Below are 17,433 nucleotides of genomic sequence, written 5' to 3' on the forward strand. Positions count from 1 at the left end.
TGCATAGAGTGACATAAGGTACCCACACTCTTTGCAGATAACTGTGGACATAAGCACATACAGTATATGATGTATAACTCTTGGCTACCAGGTAATTTGATTAGTATAAAATTAGTAATCTATCCATGGATCATTGGTGACCAACACAGTGACCACAAACAGGCAAACTTAATATCCTTCTCCTATAGTATTATCCTCCCTTTAAACTATACAGACTTTACTGTTCCTGGGGTAAAAAGTGATACAAATAACAAAACAAATCTCAGCAGTGTAGGTGTCTGTACACAGGTGGAGATAAAAGCTATGAAATACAGAAATAACAGGTAAAAAAAATATACGTTTGGGGAACACACAATACTCACCCGATCATGTGACACTGTAAGACTGTAATGATTGATATGTTATAGAAACGTCCTATCATATGACTTCATATTACACAGTGTAGCTCCAGCTATCCACCAATCAGATTACATGATGCTGTAAGGAGTGATGGTGAGGGATGAAGGTGTGGTGAGTAATGTGATTGGGATGCCCCATATGCCTGATTTTCAACTGGCTGAAATGGGCATGATTTTTAAGGAAGGATTAGGATGTGGGGTATGATTTTTCAAAGAAGAGGGTTTCATATTTAGTTGATGTTTTTCAATGTGGGAGAGGGGTTGTAGATTTGAGGTATGATTTTTATGGTGGAGGGGTGTTAAATTTATGCTATGCATTTCAATGAGGGAGATGGTCAAATCTGTGGTCTAATATTTAATGGCGTTTTAGATCTAGAGCAGGCATGTCAAACTAAAAATATCAACCAGCCGAATTTTCAAGGTCTATGAGTGAGTAGGCCGCAACAATAAAAAAGTCTTAAACCTTTCAAAATTGCATATATTATTAATAAAAACCAATGCAATGCCCCCTGTAGTAGTGCCCCTTATGCAATTCTACCCTATATTACAGCCCCTTTTGCAATGCTCCCTCAACCCTATATTACAGCCCCTTTTGCAAAGCCCCCTGAATTAGTGCCCCTTATGCAGTGCCCAGTGTGCAGTGCCCCAGTAATGCCCCTTATGTTATGCCCTCAGTAATGTCCTTAGTAGTGCCCCTTATGCAGAGCCCCAAGTAATGCCCCTTATGTTGTTGTTCCCCCAGTAATGCCCCTTATGTTGTTGTGTCCCCAGTAATGCCCCTTATGCAGAGCCCCCAGTAATGCCTCTTATGCATAGCCACCCAGTAATGCCCCTTAAGTTGTGCCCCCAGTAATGCCCCTTTATGCAGAGCCCCAGTAATGCCCTTAGTAGTGCCCCCAGTAATGCCCCTTATGCAGAGCCCCCAGTAATGCCCCTTTATGCAGAGCCCCCAGTAATGCCTCTTATGCATAGCCACCCAGTAATGCCCCTTAAGTTGTGCCCCCAGTAATGCCCCTTTATGCAGAGCCCCCAGTAATGCCCTTAGTAGTGCCCCCAGTAATGCCCCTTATGCAGAGCCCCCAGTAATGCCCCTTTATGCAGAGCCCCCAGTAATGCCCCTTATGCAGAGCTTCCATTAATGCCCCTTATGCAAAGCCCCCAGTAATGCCCCTTTATGCACAGCCCCAGTAATGCCCCTTATTTTGTGCCCCCAGTAATGCCCCTTATTTTGTGCCCCCTCCCAGTACAGAACAGACCCCACTTACCTCTATCTTACTTATCTCTTTTCACGCTGACCGCTGGGCACCGCTCCCGCGTAGACGCCTGCAGCTCACTGGATCTAACTACATCCAGCAGGGCAAGCCGCTCACATAGCGGTGAAGCGGGTGACGTCGTGATGCATCTCTGGGAACGCTGGCCTCTGAAGAGATCAGAGGCTTCTCTGATTGCTTCAGAGACCAGCGTTCCAACACAAATGTAATGTGGCCCAGTCACCCCTGCCGCGATCGGAGCTGCGTTACATGAGTGATGAATGGGTCTGACACTTAATTTACACAAAAATAGGTGAAAATCTTAGTTTTCTCCTACTTTTGGAGAAATTAAGTGATGATGAACAGGCCCCTTAGACTTTAATAAGTTATGCAAAATAAGTAGAGGTACTACAGGGATGTACATTTGTTACTTATTGATAATCTCTAGCTCCTCAGTGATAGTTCACCTCTTGTTGCAGTCCTCAATATATACACAGTCAGTAAGCTGCAGCACACATGTATTTCAATATGTGTACTACAGTGAGTATGAAAACATGCAGCCCTAAAGGTCTCCAAGTGAGGTTCCTTGGAATATTTCTGGTTCCTGTCTTTAACACTGTAGTGAGCAGATTCTTGTGTTTAGATGCCACTTATTGCAATCCCTGGTGGTCAGTATCAAAGCAGCATAATTAGCGTAATAAAGTCACACTCTTGGCCGGTTCTGTAAATCATGACTGATCTCCCAATCCAGCAACACAGATCCAAGTAGTAGTTATTACTCAGGGGTATAATTGTGAGTCACAAGAGCATGAGTCCGTTACATGTTCCTCCAGGTTCCTGGTATGCGCAGAGGCAGGTCAGTTATTCTGTGATTTTTTTTTATTTAGAACCAGTGACGTGCGGTGGGGTAAATGACTGAGGAGGCTAGTACCAACTGAGAAGATTTACACATACATAAATGAAGCCGAGGGTTCATGTGGGCATTATACAAAGGTGCAGCAGTATATATAGTACTGGAAATTTGTGTTTTTGATCAGGGATGTGTGAAAAAGGTAGACAGGGGAGGCAGTGCCTCACCTGCCATACATATTTTACTCCAGAATTTTGACTATAACAATTATTAGAATAATAAAAGAAGATATTTATAATATTTCCTTTTAATTTTTCTTATAATTTTTATAGTTAAAAGTTCGCACATGAGTCCCGATTGTATGTGTATGTGTGTGTGTATGTGTATATATATATATATATATATATATATATATCAATTCCAATGAACCGCACACATAACATCCGTTGAATATAGTGCGGGTGCCAGGCAAAAAAAAGTTCAAATGTGACATCCACTACCTGCAGGATGCAGAATTCAGCCAGCACACCATTCAAGATATAAAACACTTTTCAATGTCCCATTTCAGGGTGAAAAGCCACTGATAAAAGTTACTTAGCATCAGATTTCCATGCACACACGGGGGAGCCAAGCTCAGAACCCCATCAGAATGAAGCCCCATATATATAATGTATATATGTATATATAATAAATATACATATAAAAATAACAAAAACAAGGGCGCCTCCTAGTTATTTTTTCAGATTGAAGGAGTTGGTATGCTTTTCAACAAGGAACTTTAGCCGTCCAATATGAGTGGATTTTTCTAGGCACGAAACACGGACTTTTCCAAAAGACTTATACCCATATAGGGTGGTTTTTATTTGTATTATTGGTTCTTTTCACATTGTTACACACTGGCCTCGTGCCAAAATTATTTTAATTGTATATATATATATATATATATATATATATATATATATACATACTGTATATATATTTATTTATTTCAGTGTGTGAATATAAATATATATGTATACACACACATACACACACAATCAGCTGGCTCAAGAGCGCCCTGTGCTGGCCCTACCCCCTAAGTGCCTGACATCATGCTGTCGCGTAGAGGGGCCTGGGCCGCTGCCACCTGGAAGTGCAACAGAGCCCCGAACATCCTGAGGATGCTGCAAAGACTGCAGGGTGTTTGTCTAGGCAGCAATGCAGCAGTGATACACCCTGCTAGCCAGTAATAAGGGCCGTGGGGTAGCGACGGTGCTGCAAACAGAGCCCTGCGCTCTGTGCAGCATCACCGGTCGCATACCTGTAGTTACGGCACTGTCAAAACACACCCACAGCACAGGCCACACCCCTAGGTAAATCACACCTACACCACACTGGTCTCGACCCCACATCACCAGTCACACTGCTGCAGCGCTGGTCACAACCCTTGCTGCGGCACACAATAGGCCCTTCAGAAATTTCAGCTCAAGGCTCTGTGGACATTAATCTGGCACTGGTTAGGGTTAGGGTAGGGGTTAGTAAAACACCTTTACTTCCTCTGGGTGTCGGGATTCTGGCTGTTCGAGATGTCGCTGTCGGTATTCTGACCAGCGGCATCCCGACAGCCAGGTTTTTTACCCAACCCATTATATCACATCCCGATCCTGATTCAGAGTTGGGGTTATGGAAATAAATGGGTATACAGGGGCAGATGTACTAAGCTCTGGAAAGTGATAATTTGGAGACTGATAAACTACCAACCAATCAGCTCCTAACTGTCAATTTTCAAACACAGCCTGTAAAATGACAGTTAGGAGCTGAGTGGCTGGTAGTTTATCACTCTCCATTGTATCACTTTCCAGAGCTTAGTACATCTACCCCATAGTCTGCATGCATAATAAGGTGCAAATCCTATCTGTATATTTGTATTGCTAGTATTCACCATCAGTATATATGGGCATTAAATCCTATTGATTACCGATAGAAGCTGTTGCCTCACCACCACCTGGTCTCTTACTTTCACTCATGTATCTAAGATTTCTCCCATGCCGCCCCACTGCTCTGGATCACCCACTTTGTTATATCCCTCTCCGTAAGCCCTTAAAGGCAGGGTCATCTTCCCTTGTTCTTCACCATTTTTCCTTTTTCCCTTGTCTCCCCTTATCACCATTGGCGACTCTGATCCTGTCTGTTCACACACTCTGTAGGTACAGGCTCACTGAATGTCGTTCCAGTAACCACCATCACACCCCACCATCTGACCCTTCATCGTTGCTCCTAGTCATAGTGAGTGACCCATGTCATGGTATTTGAGTATTAATGCAGTTTTCTTATAAAATAATTTTATAAAGATATTATTGTTATTGCAGGTGGCGGCAAAAGAGATCCCAGGGAAATTTTGATAGTGGGGTATCCTTTCACGCCCAGGCAGCCGGGCATCCCTGGGCATGATACACACAGCCATCTAAGGCAAAGCCAAGTGTGTTAAATGGTTAGGCACAAGAGGATCGTTTTTGGCCTACAAGGTCTCCATGTCTGTCTGTGTTTATTGGTTATGAAGGTCATGAACTGGGGTAATTTGGCTTGAAAGAGGAGGGGAGCACATCAGGCATTTTATACCAGATTTTCATCCTACCCCATAATCTAATTTGTTACTTCTCATTCATTTTAAGCCCACACTCTTTGTATTTGTATTTTGTATGCTACTATACTTACCTTCCTCTTGACTCAGCGCATGAATTCTCTTTCTACTAATAGGGGACGTGCACATACCTTTGAATAATTAACTTTACATTGCTGCATCCAGTTTCACTCTCTCATCCAGAAACCCATTGAAGATTGCCACTCTATGCCCTCAATTGTATTCTGTCTTCAGCCTTTGTGGAAGTTTTTCCACCTCTGACACTTCTGGTCTCAGTCTCAGGTCACCAGCTCTTGTCATGCAGCCTCTCAATTACCTCTGTGCAAGAAATAGTCCATTCATATGCAACAATACAGTGACATTTAAAACCTTTCATCTGTGTTATATCAAATAGCCCTGACCACACTCTGCCATCGTTACCATCTACACTCTTGTCAAACTCAAAAGACACAACACCTGCAGGAAATCTCTGCCGTTGCATCTGCCAGTTCATCAAAGGAATAATACAATGTGGACAACCTAATGATTCATCACAAGACCAATGTCTTAGGGTCTTAATTCACTATGGGCCTGATTTAGAGATGATAGCAAATCCCGTCGCGACTGCAATTCCATATGCAGCGGACTTGTGAAAATCTGCCTAAGACTCAGCCACCATCTGGTGCACTGAGATGCTACCACTGGCGTCTGACATCTGCCGCTCACGTACAAAAGTGGGAACATAGGAAACAGCGGTCTCACGTCAAGCTTCTGAGGAAGCCTTTGCTATCTCAGACAGAGTGGCTCTCCGAAGATGCCGGGGCCTCTGTAGCTACGAACAGAGGCTCACTAGAGCATACCCTAAAAATGGTCCCGACACACCTGCGTTTTCTAACCACCTATGTTACCTCCCTGAAACGCTGACCACCTGTCACTGACTTTGGGAATAAATCCTCTCTGCTACTGCCGTTGCTAATCCATCACCGTGAGTGCGCAGCGTGACTTTGATGCAACCGCAGTGGCAATAAAATCACTATTTTGTCTGACACCGACATTGTGTTCATCTCTGAATCAGACTCTATGGGCTAAATATAATAGCCTCCGAACTTCCAACACTGCTGGGATTTATGCTAGCCTCCCCATATTTTTAAAGTAACAATCCTTTTAAAGGCTAAACCAGCTTGGCTTGGCCCCCCCTGCAGTTTCGGAAGCTCAGAGGTTATTACATTTAGCCCTATGTCATTTCCTTTGCCTCTTAAATTCAAGCCCTAAAAAAAAAGAATTTTACCATTATGTAAGAATGTAATGTAAAGTGCTGGTCAAGTTACAGTAATTGTGGGTCACTATTATTTATTATTAATTATTTATTTAATTCTATTGCTATCACCTGGCTTCTAAAAGTTCTTATTTTAAATATCTTTTTTGAATAAAGCATCAGTTCAAAATTACACAATCACTGTGAGAGAGAAAATACTTTGTAGAATCTCTTGAGTCATGCGGCCCTCCAGCTGCTGAGGAACTACACATTCCAGCATGAGATCCAAAGGTTCTCCACCATTGATGGCAAAGAGGTTTTTTTCCTCCTCGGTATTGGGAAGGTGTGACCCATGAAGCCCAGCCCCCATTCCTGAGTGGTCCAGTGACTAATAGAGCAGGGCTTACCACTGATGGTTTCCTGCCGATAGTTACATATAATCAAGGATAGGGTTAACCACCGATGGTGCCATCGATGGTGACCATCAATAGCTATCCCTACCCGCAAGCCACCCACTTACCTGGTGAGAGTTGTTGGTCTGGGTGGCCAAAGAGGCGGTTCGCGCTGAATCACGTCACGGCCCTCCCACTTTCCTGCGACATGCTACTCTGCTAAGCCGATGAGGAAGTCAGCAAGTATAACTCTTCTCAGACTTCCCTGTCACAGAGATCCAGCTATAACATTTGAGTTATGTTGATAATGCACCTGGGAATAAGTTAGAATGATTATTGGGCCTGGAGATATTGATAATTCGGACACTTAGAGGTTTAGGATTACAAACATTCATAATATCAGTGATGAATAGACACTTAATTCTGTACCTGCTGGTGCAATATTTGAGGAAGTGCATTTATGATTTTCTCCTTTTAGTAATAGAGGAAATAGGTTATGAACTAGTGAAAGTGAGATGTAAATTGAAGAGAATGGAATCTACACATAACAATGCCTTTAAATTAAAAAGTGGCTGAATAAAATCAATTAGTAAAGGGACACGTCACATGCCGGGAAAGCTCCATTCGACTCCCCATCCGCCCCCTCACTCTGAACCGCTCCCTTCTCATTCCATCCCCGTTGAATACTTACATCACCACTGCAAAGTGGTCCTCCTCCGTCCCCAAACAGGGCTGTAACTAGGGTAGTGCGACCAGTGCCATGGCACAGAGCACTGCAGGGCAGGGGGCGCTGTGTGGACCTGTCAATTTTCCTGTTTATTATCATTCTCACTTGTAGCTTCCTCCTCTTTTATCCCCAGCATCTCCTGGCCTCTCCTATCTCTTCTCTGGCCCTTCCCCATGAGGCCATGGCCCTTTTTCAGGTGCACTAACTTGTGTCCTTATTTCAAGAAGGGGGGGGCGCCAATGTTCTCTCTAGCACAGGGCAGCAAAAAGTCTGGTTACGGCTCTGGGCCTGATTCAGAGCCGCTCGTAAGCGGCCGCTCGTTCGCTCCGAGCGATATTTGCCCAACTGCGCATGCGTACGGATCGTTATACGCATGCGCGAACCAGTCAGTGCGGTCGAAATTCATGTGCTCGCAAAATAGCGAATGCCTGATAATTTGAGTGACAGAAAGAGGCGTTTGTGGGTGGTAACAGGGGAAGGTGCTTGAAATCGGGGAGTGGAGATCAGGACGCAGGCGTGCTTAAAGGTCAAAACGGGTGTTTTATGGGTGTGCATAATTAAAACAGCAGCGTCATTGACCACGTCACTGGGCTATTTTATAGCCAGAACTGCTCGCAAAATTGTGGTAGCAAAAACCAACCACAAGAATAGCGAGCAGTTCATATGCTGGTCGATGTACTCGATTAATCTAATAAATAGCGGACATGACGTAGGATGCGAGCGGCCAGGGGGCGTAGTTTTCCAAAAAGCGACCGCAAGTTTTGTTCGCTTGTTCAGACCTAGAGGCGTGAACAGACCGCAAAGAGCGCACGGTTCATTTGAATAGCCACCCCTATTTTCGGGACGAGCGAGTGCTAATTGTGTCCGGCTCTGAATCAGGCCCTCTGTTCTCAAATGTGTGTCCTGTCACTGCAGAGTGGAAGCCATTGTCTCCTGAAGCGTCCTTCCCAGCTCTCATTATGACGTGCTCTGGCCATGGGGGCCCCCTTCATCCTGCTCTGGTGCAGTCGCGGACAGGGCAGCCATCCAGTGACATTCATGACAGCCACATTTTGAATATGGTGCTAGCAACGAGCCAATCACAGCCTGCGGAATGGCGGCCACTCATGATTGGCTGCCATATTTGAAATGCTGTGGCTGTCTCTTCATGTCATGACTGTCACAGTCTGCTACTGTAATACTGACAGGCGGGTTTTGGATGCCGTTCCTGATTACTTCAGGAATGGCGTTCCGGACTGTTCCACCTCAAAAATAGCTATACATGTATATATATGTATGGGTTGTGTATGAGATTCCGACTGTTAGAATGGCAGCTGTCAGAATACAGACAGCGGAATCCCGACTGCCAAAATCCAGACACTACAAGGTAAGTTCTCTATTGCTAACCCTTTCCCCTACCCCTACCCCTCCCTCCCCAGTGCCTAACCATAACCTCCCCCTTAGTGCCTAACTCTAACCTCCCCCTCCCCTCCCCTCCCCGCAACCTAACCTAACCCTCTCCCCTTATTGCCTAACCCTATCCCTCCCCATAGTGCCTAACCCTAACCCCTAAACCTTTAAAGTTGTGTCAGTGCAAATCCACAATGATCCTGACTGTGAATTAGTCATCCTGGTTATAGGCTCAGGGGGGTGACTAGTGTTAGGGATCCTGGACCTGAGGGTCCACTAAAAGAACTGTGTTGTTGTATGGAAGATTCTGTGTACCTGCTGTAACATATTGCATATGAAGACTGCACTGACCTGTATATCTGCCTGTGGTGAGAAAATAAACATCTGTTGGATTCTACTCCTGTCTATGTGATTCTTGTCACATTCGACGCCTGAACAGGTACCTTGCTGGATACTACTATGCAGCAAGAGCCCGGATACAGTGACCGGATCCACCCACAGCAGCAGTGAGACGCATTGCAGGATGCTACCTGCTGCACAGTGGCTTGGTGAGTCTGCGTCGCATTACTAGCAGCTGGGTAGGTAAGTGTGGCAGGCCATAAAACGGCAGTTGTTCACAGTGATAATCTGTCCATGTGTATATGCAAATTGTGCACAATAGAAAACTGCTTAATTCCAGTGTATGGGCTCCACACGGAATGTAGTGCAGTTGTAAGGGAAGCCAGCTGATATAGATTGCTTGGAATCTGGCTTACAAGAGAGAGTTAATTAAGCCTGCTATATTTAGCCACAAAGTGGAAAAGCAGTGTAATATGGAGGAGCTTTTGAAAAGTTTTGCTGGACTAGCTGCAGGTTAGCAAACTCTGGCAGCAGTGCAGCAAGCACAGGTGCAAGGACAGCAAACTTTGGCCCTCATTCAGAGCCACTCGTAAACGGCAGCTCGTTCACTCCAAGCGATGTTTGCCAAACATGCGCATGTGTACGGATTGTTATACGCATGCGCGAACCAGTCAGTGCGGCCAAAATTCATGTGCTCGCAAAATAGCGTATGCCTGCTAATTTGAGTGACAGGATGAGGCGTATGTGGGTGGTAACAGGGGAAGGTGCTTGAAAACGGGGAGTGGAAATCAGAACGCAGGCGTGCTTAAAGGTCAAAACGGGCGTTTTATGGGTGTGCATATTTAAAACAGCAGCGTCATTGACCAAGTCACTGTTTTTTTTTTTAGCCAGAACTGCTCGCAAAATTGTGGTAGCGAAAAACCAACCACAAGAATAGCGAGCAGTTCATACGGTTATCGATGTACTCGATTAATCTAATAAATAGCGGACATGACGTCGGATGCGAGCGGCCAGGGGGCGTAGTTTCCCAAAAAACGACCGCAAGTTTTGTTCGCTCGTTCAGACCTAGAGGCGTGAACAGACCGCAAACAGCGAACGGTTCATTTGAATAGCCACCCCTATTTTCTGGACGAGCGAGCGCAAATAGCGACCGGCTCTGAATCAGGGCCTTTGATTCAGGGTCAACAGACTCAAAATCAGTATTACATGCAGAGTTAACTGAAATGAGGAAAGGTGGGCATGAGCGAGAGGTGTTACAGAAGCGTACCCATTCTGATGACGTTGAGACTTTTCTGTGCACCTTTGAGCGTACTGCTGCACGTCTAAAATGGACCGAGGAGTAGTGGGCTGCCAGACTTGCTCCCTGTCTCACAGGGGAACCTCAGAGAGCATATGTCGATTTGGCCGTGACTGAGGCAAACTCCTATCCTCGAATGAAGAAAAAGTAGCATTATGCTGGGTGCACACTGAACCAAAAAAGTATCTAAAAAGTAATATTTTATTGATATACATAAAAAATATACACTATATTTTCTGAGAGACGGTGAAATATTAAAATGTTAGTGTGCAAAAAGAAAGAACAGTTCATTATCAGTGTCCAGGGCGCAGTGTAGTGAGATCTATGTATGGTGCATAATCATCTATTGTTTTGGGAATATAGGGCCTGATTCAGACCCAGACGCTAAGCAGCGCTCTCACGCAGCCAAAAGGGGAGGGGTATGCAAATGCCGCGATCGCACTGTCTGGTGTAGGACGCCCTCTATGTCTTAGAGAGCAACGGCAGAGTGAACGCATGCCAGTATAAAGACGCCCACCTTTCTTTCTTAGCACACATCATCTCCAGGAAGTGTGTGATTAATCGGTAACATGGAGAGCCATCAGAGCTGCATGCAGCGCTTGAGGTAGATCCTACCCCACTGCAAGCACTGCAATCACTGCTGTCTAAAATACATCCAAGTGACGTGTACAGTGACGCTTCTTTGCTAATTATGCACACCCATAAAACTCTGTTTAGACGTCCAGACACACCTGCGTTCGCAGCACCACTCTCCCGATCACAAGCACCTTCCCCTGTTACCACCCACAAATGGCACTGTCACTCAAATAAGCGTCCAATCTGTGTACTACAAGCGCACAATTCCCGAGCGCAGTGAGTGACTCGCGCATGCGCATATTGACGCATACGTATGCGCAAACATGCGATTATCGCCCATAGCGTTCGTACACAGCTTAGCGTTCAGGTCTGAACCAGGCCCTATAGCCCTTAACGCATATATATCGTGTTTGATTTAGATTATTGACATCAGACATTAAAGTTACCACTTACAATAATAACCATATACTGTACATCTCATCCAATACTCACTACTTACATATTGCAGTGTAAAATTAGTAACAAAATAACAATCAGAGTAAATTCACTGGACAATGATAAATGTAGCAATCATAGGCACAATTCTCACAGGGTATAAAATATTACTTTTTATATAAGTTTTGGTTCAGCATGTACCTAGCAAAATGCTTTTTTTTCTTAATTCTTGAATACATCGGTCCTTGACTTAATTATGGTAGCACCGCATTGGGGCTGTATTTAACAATTATGGAGATTGTGTTCCTATGATTATTAATATATGGATACAGAACCAATGACCATCAGATAATTAAAAATATAGGTTCATTGGATACTGGTGCGGGATAGTGTTATTATAAGAACTCCTATCCTTGTCTGAAAAAAGGCCATATCCAGCAGGGTTGGAGTGACTGGCCCCAGCAAAGCTCAAGGGTTTCAGGAATGGCTGCTGACCTCGTCTGAGCATCCAAGGGTCCAGCTGGCCAAATTAGCCAGGCTGAGTAAGGCATGGAAGCAGCCAAATAAACTCTGCTCAGCGTATAGTAGAGATGGTGGCTTTGGGCCATGCTGTGCAACTACTAGATCGTGTAGTGCAACAGTGGGCCCTACAGGCTGATCCTCAAAGCCAAGCAGGGGTTCCAGTCAGTACCCAAGCCTAGAACTCAAGTCTCAGTTGTTAAAGTGAACAACCCACCTCCGGCTGTGTAGTTTGATTGTGGCGAGCCCGGTCATGTGCGCTGGGACTGCCCAATGCAGGGCAAGCCTATGGACTGCAGTGTGGGAAAAACAACTCGACCAGTGCTCAGCATGGCTGCTGGAAGCAATTCCCCGGCGGAAACTACCTTGTTTCGTTTGATGGTGCAAGTGGAAGGCCGGGAGATCTGGGTCTTAGTGGATACTGGCAGTGAGTTAACTATCATCTCTGCTAACCTGGTTCCACCTGGAGCTGATCAGGTTCTACCCCTGGTAAAGGTTATATGTGTACATGGGGATGTAGAAGAATGCCCCCATGTGCACCTCCCGGTAGTAATAAAAGGGCGATCTCTGAAGGTGGTAGCCGCAGTAGCCACCAGACCACCCTACCCGTTGATCCTAGGTCGGGATTTTCCATTATTACAAAAGGTAGTTACTTGGCATGATGACAGCAGATGGTCCACGTCAGATGTGTCCCAAGAGCCAAGCTCTGCAGTATCCCATAATTTGGTAGCTGTAACGCCCTCCTTGGCCAGTGAGCAGCAGGAGGAGAGTGAGACCGAGGCGCAGTGGATTCTAATCGGCAAGGAAGTGTCTTTACAGGACTTTGGCCAAGACCAACAGAATGATGGGAACTTGATAGACGCATTTGAAAATGTTGTAGAAGTAAATGTTAAAGTAATCGCGACTTTACCAACAGAAGGTGTCCCATGTTTTGTATTGAAAAATTATTTGTTATATCGTGTAACATATTTGGCGGGCAAGAAAGAAGACCAATTGTTGGTTCTCCGGAAAAACAAGCAGTTGGTGTTGAGGGCGGCTCATACACACCTGTGGGATGGCCATTTAGGGGAGGAGAAAACTCTCCAGCATATTCAATTAAGATTCTTTTGGCCAGGCACTCTTGCAGCAGTAAAAAAATATTGTCAGGAATGTCCAGTGTGTCAGAAGACAGCGCACCGAACAGGGTTTCGGGCACCTTTGGTTCCCCTCCCTGTCATTTCTGTACCTTTTGAGAGAGTTGGTATGGATCTGATAGGGCCAGTGGAAAAATCTGCTCGTGGGCACATATTAGTGGTAGCAGATTATGCCACAAGGTACCTGAAGGCCATAACGCTACGTAATATGAAATATAGCACTATTGCCCAGGAGTTATTGATGCTATATACCCGTCTGGGAATACCAAAAGAGGTCCTAACGGATCATGGAAACCCTTTTGTATCTAAATTAATGAAAGATTTGTGCCGACTATTAAGGGTAGATAGGATTACCACTTCAGTTTATCACCCTAATAGAACGTTTTAACTAGACCCTTAAACAGATGATAAAGAAAAGCGAGATTGGGATTTACTCCTGCCTTATTTGATGTTCGCAGTTTGAGAGGTGCCCCAATGCTCCACGGGGTTCAGTCCCTTCAAACTCCTCTATAGGAGCCAACTTAGAAGGATTTTGTTAAAGGAAGGGTGGGAGCAACAGTCATACCAAGATCCTATTATCATTCAGTTTGTGTCCCAATTGTATGGCGTGTTAAGGCAGATTGCGCCACTGCTGAATGAACATATGGACAGAGCTCAGCAGCGTCAGAAACGCAATTACAATGTTACCACAGTCGACCGATCTTTCAAACCAGGAGACAAGGTACTAGTGCTTGTGCCTACTACTGAAAGCAAATTGTATGTTCAATGGCGAGGCCCTTATGAGATCATAGAGGAGGTGGAACCTATAAAATACATGGTACGACAGGATGGTAGAAGGAAGGAAGCACAAATTCACCATGTAAATCTATTAAAACCCTGGACAGAAAGTGCCAGTCAGCCCTCTTTAGTGGCAAACCCCCCCCCCCCAGCCTGTCATGTACCCATTGAGGTCACCCTCAGTCTTAGCCAAAAACAGGAAGTGGTGACTTTAGTACACAAAACCAAGATGTATTCTCTGCTATTCTGGGAAAGACCCAAATAATACAGCATGATATTGTCACTCCTCCCGGGGTGATAATAAAGCAGAGACCCTGTTGCATACCTTAGGCCAAACGGGCAGCGGTAAAACGAGAGGTGGAGGAGATACTGCACTTTTAGGAGTCAAACAGTGAATGGAATAACCCCATTGTCTTAGTGCCTAAGTCTTTGGGGGCTTTAAGGTTCTGTAATGAGTTTCGCAAGTTAAATAAAGTTTCTCAGTTTGACTCCTATCCTATGCCCCGGGTTGACGAGCTGGTGGAGAATCTAGCAAAAAGACAGTATCTCACCACTCTTGATTTGGCAAAAGAGTATTAGCAGATTACTTTGACTGAAGCTGCTAAAGCAGAAACAGCTTTCTCTACCCCAGAGGGTTTGTTCCAGTACAAAATGCTGCCTTTTGGTTTGCATACACCCCCAGCAACTTTCCAGAGGGCTATGAATAAGTTACTTCTGCCCCATAGGGAGTATGCAGCTGCATATTTAGGTGACATTGTCATCTTGAGCTCTGACTAGGTAAAGGCAGTGTTACAGTCTTTACGGGCACATGGGTTAACCGCTAACTTTGAGAAATGTGCCATTGAAATGGTGGAGGCAAAATACTTGGGATATATCAGAGGCAGAGGGCAGGTTAAACCTCAGCCCATTAAAGTGGAAGCAGTCCTCATCTGGCCTAAATCCAAATATAAATCACAACTCAGAACATTCCTTGGTCTGGTGGGTTATTACCGCAGATTCATACGTGATTTTGCCACTAGGGCGGCTCCATTGACTGAGTGCCTTAAGAAACAATCCCTAGACCAGATAATGTGGTCTAGGCCAGCAGAGACTGCTTGGCAGGATTTAAGAGGATCCTTGTGTGTAGAGCCTATGTTGCAAGCGCCTGACTTTAAGAAACAGTTTGTGTTGTAGACTGATGCCTCTGGGACAGGCTTAGGAGCAGTACTTTCCCAGGCAGTAGATGGGGATTAGAAACCTATACTCTATCTTAGCTGGAAATTGCTGCCCAGAGAACGCAAGTACTCAACTGTCGAACAGGAGTGCTTGGCGATTAAGCGGGCAGTAGAGTCGCTAAAATATCTGTTGGGTTGACAATTCCGGCTAATCACAGATCATGCTCCCTTACAGTGGATGCACACAAACAAAGAGGTGAATGCCCGGGTGACCTGCTGGTTTTTGGCTTTACAGCCATTAAAATTTTAGGTACAGCATCGACCAGGGAAACAGCACCTCAATGCTGATGCCCTTTCCAGAAGGTTTGTGGGTCCCAAACCTCCGAGCAACCGTATGGTGAAGCTAGGGGAGGAAAAGGAGGTGCAAGGTGAGCTCTGGAAAGTGGTAGAGGATTGTATTCCCAGTCGGATGATGTAAATAGAGGTGGGCGAGGCAGAGAACTCGTCTGAAAAAGTTTTAGCTTCACCAGGGTGGTTGAAGCTAAGGGGGAAGGAGTGTGACAGGGACAGCATGTTTTCACATGAGGATAATGTGGAGCAGCAGGTTTGTACAAAGAGCAATAAGCAGCATGGTAATGAGTCCAGTCCAGGTTTTCCTGGGATCACTTGTAATTCTGACGAAAGTTGAAAATACAACTGAAACGTTACTAGGTTCTATGGAGTAGTGTCTCCTTATTTATCTTTGTTGCAAGTCCTGAGAGTGCCGCCGGTAAACACGGACTATATTCCTGATTATTGGCAGCTAGCCAGTAAACAGTGGGGAGGGCACCCAGGCAGAATATACCTTGGAAAGCTTTGAGTGCCGGTTTTTGGAGACTATATATATATATATATATATATATATATACTAATGGTAATGTGGATGGATGCATGTATTATATTTATTTAGTGTTTAGAAATGACCAGCTTTCAGTAGGCAGCAGCAACACGTCAGTCACTCAGTCAGTGTGCTCTTCCCTCGCACCACTCCGTCAAGCTCTGCCCGATTCTGACTGACTGCACCACAACAAGACTAAACCTCACACCTACCCAGCCTGCTTGTCTGCCCTCCCAGTCCCTAAACACCAGCTGGAGCCTGGCGAAGAGAGAGAGACTTGCGAGATGATGACGTCATCATCTCGCGAGACCAGTGGCTCCTCAGCAGTGCGATGGCTGCACAATGAGGAAGCGAGCAAAGTTTCAGGAAGTTGGAACAGTTACTTACACAGTCCGATGACACCCCTCCTACCCCTCTGCCCCCAACCCCTGACATGCCTGAGTAATCAGTACCCATCTTCAGATGGTGTAAACTACTTTTAGCCTATGGAGGCTCCAGGAGCAGGAGAGAGATCTTTTGATCTCTCTCTCGCAGCCTCTGGCCGACTCCGGAAGCTGACACTGTGCGCATGCGCAGTGTCAGCTACTCCAGAAAAGTCTTTCACTTCTGTGAAAGACTTCTACAATTTGCTGGGCATATAACTTATAGGGACAGTGTGTCCCTGAGAATTCCCCTTTGTATATAACAGGGATATTTTCATAAAAATATGAAAATATCTCATGCGATATGAATACATAATAAATGCGGCTGTTCCGCAATTATTAGTACATAGACCACTAAGAGAGAAGTGACATTGGGGTGTTACTTTTAGTAACAATTTTATTAGTCTGTAATATGGAGCTATTATGTGTAATTTTATTCACATTTTTTGATATGTGTTAACATTTATGTGGTTCATTGCAATAAATTTATGAATATTTTGAATTCTCTCTGGTCTTTGGTTACGCGCCTCCATTGGTGATTTTTTTTCACTTATTTGATGAGTATATTAATAATTGTAAACTTATCTACTGGGTAGCAGCGCGTATACAGGTTGAGTCTCCCATATCCAAATATTCCGAAATACGGAATATTCCGAATTACGGAATAATTTTGGCATGACTGAGATAATAAAACCTTTGATTTTTGATGGTTCAATGTACACAAACTTTGTCTAAGGCACAAATTATTAAAAATATGGTATAAAATTACCTTCAGGCTGTGTGTATAGGGTGTAAATGCAACATAAATTTATTTCATGTATGTACACAAACTTTGCTTGAGCCACAAAATTATTGAAAATATTGTATAAAATGAGCTGCAGGCTATGTGTATAAGGTGCATATAACACATATATGCATTCTGTGTGTATATTGGGGTCCCATTCCCAAGATATTTCATTATGATATGCAATTATTCCAAAATACGGAATATTCCGTTATCCAAAATACCCCTGGTCCCAAGCATTTTGGATATGGGAGACTCAA

This window comes from Taudactylus pleione, unplaced genomic scaffold, assembly GCF_031769625.1.
Source record: "Taudactylus pleione unplaced genomic scaffold, aTauple2 ptg000446l, whole genome shotgun sequence".
NCBI classification, from domain to species: domain Eukaryota; kingdom Metazoa; phylum Chordata; class Amphibia; order Anura; family Myobatrachidae; genus Taudactylus; species Taudactylus pleione.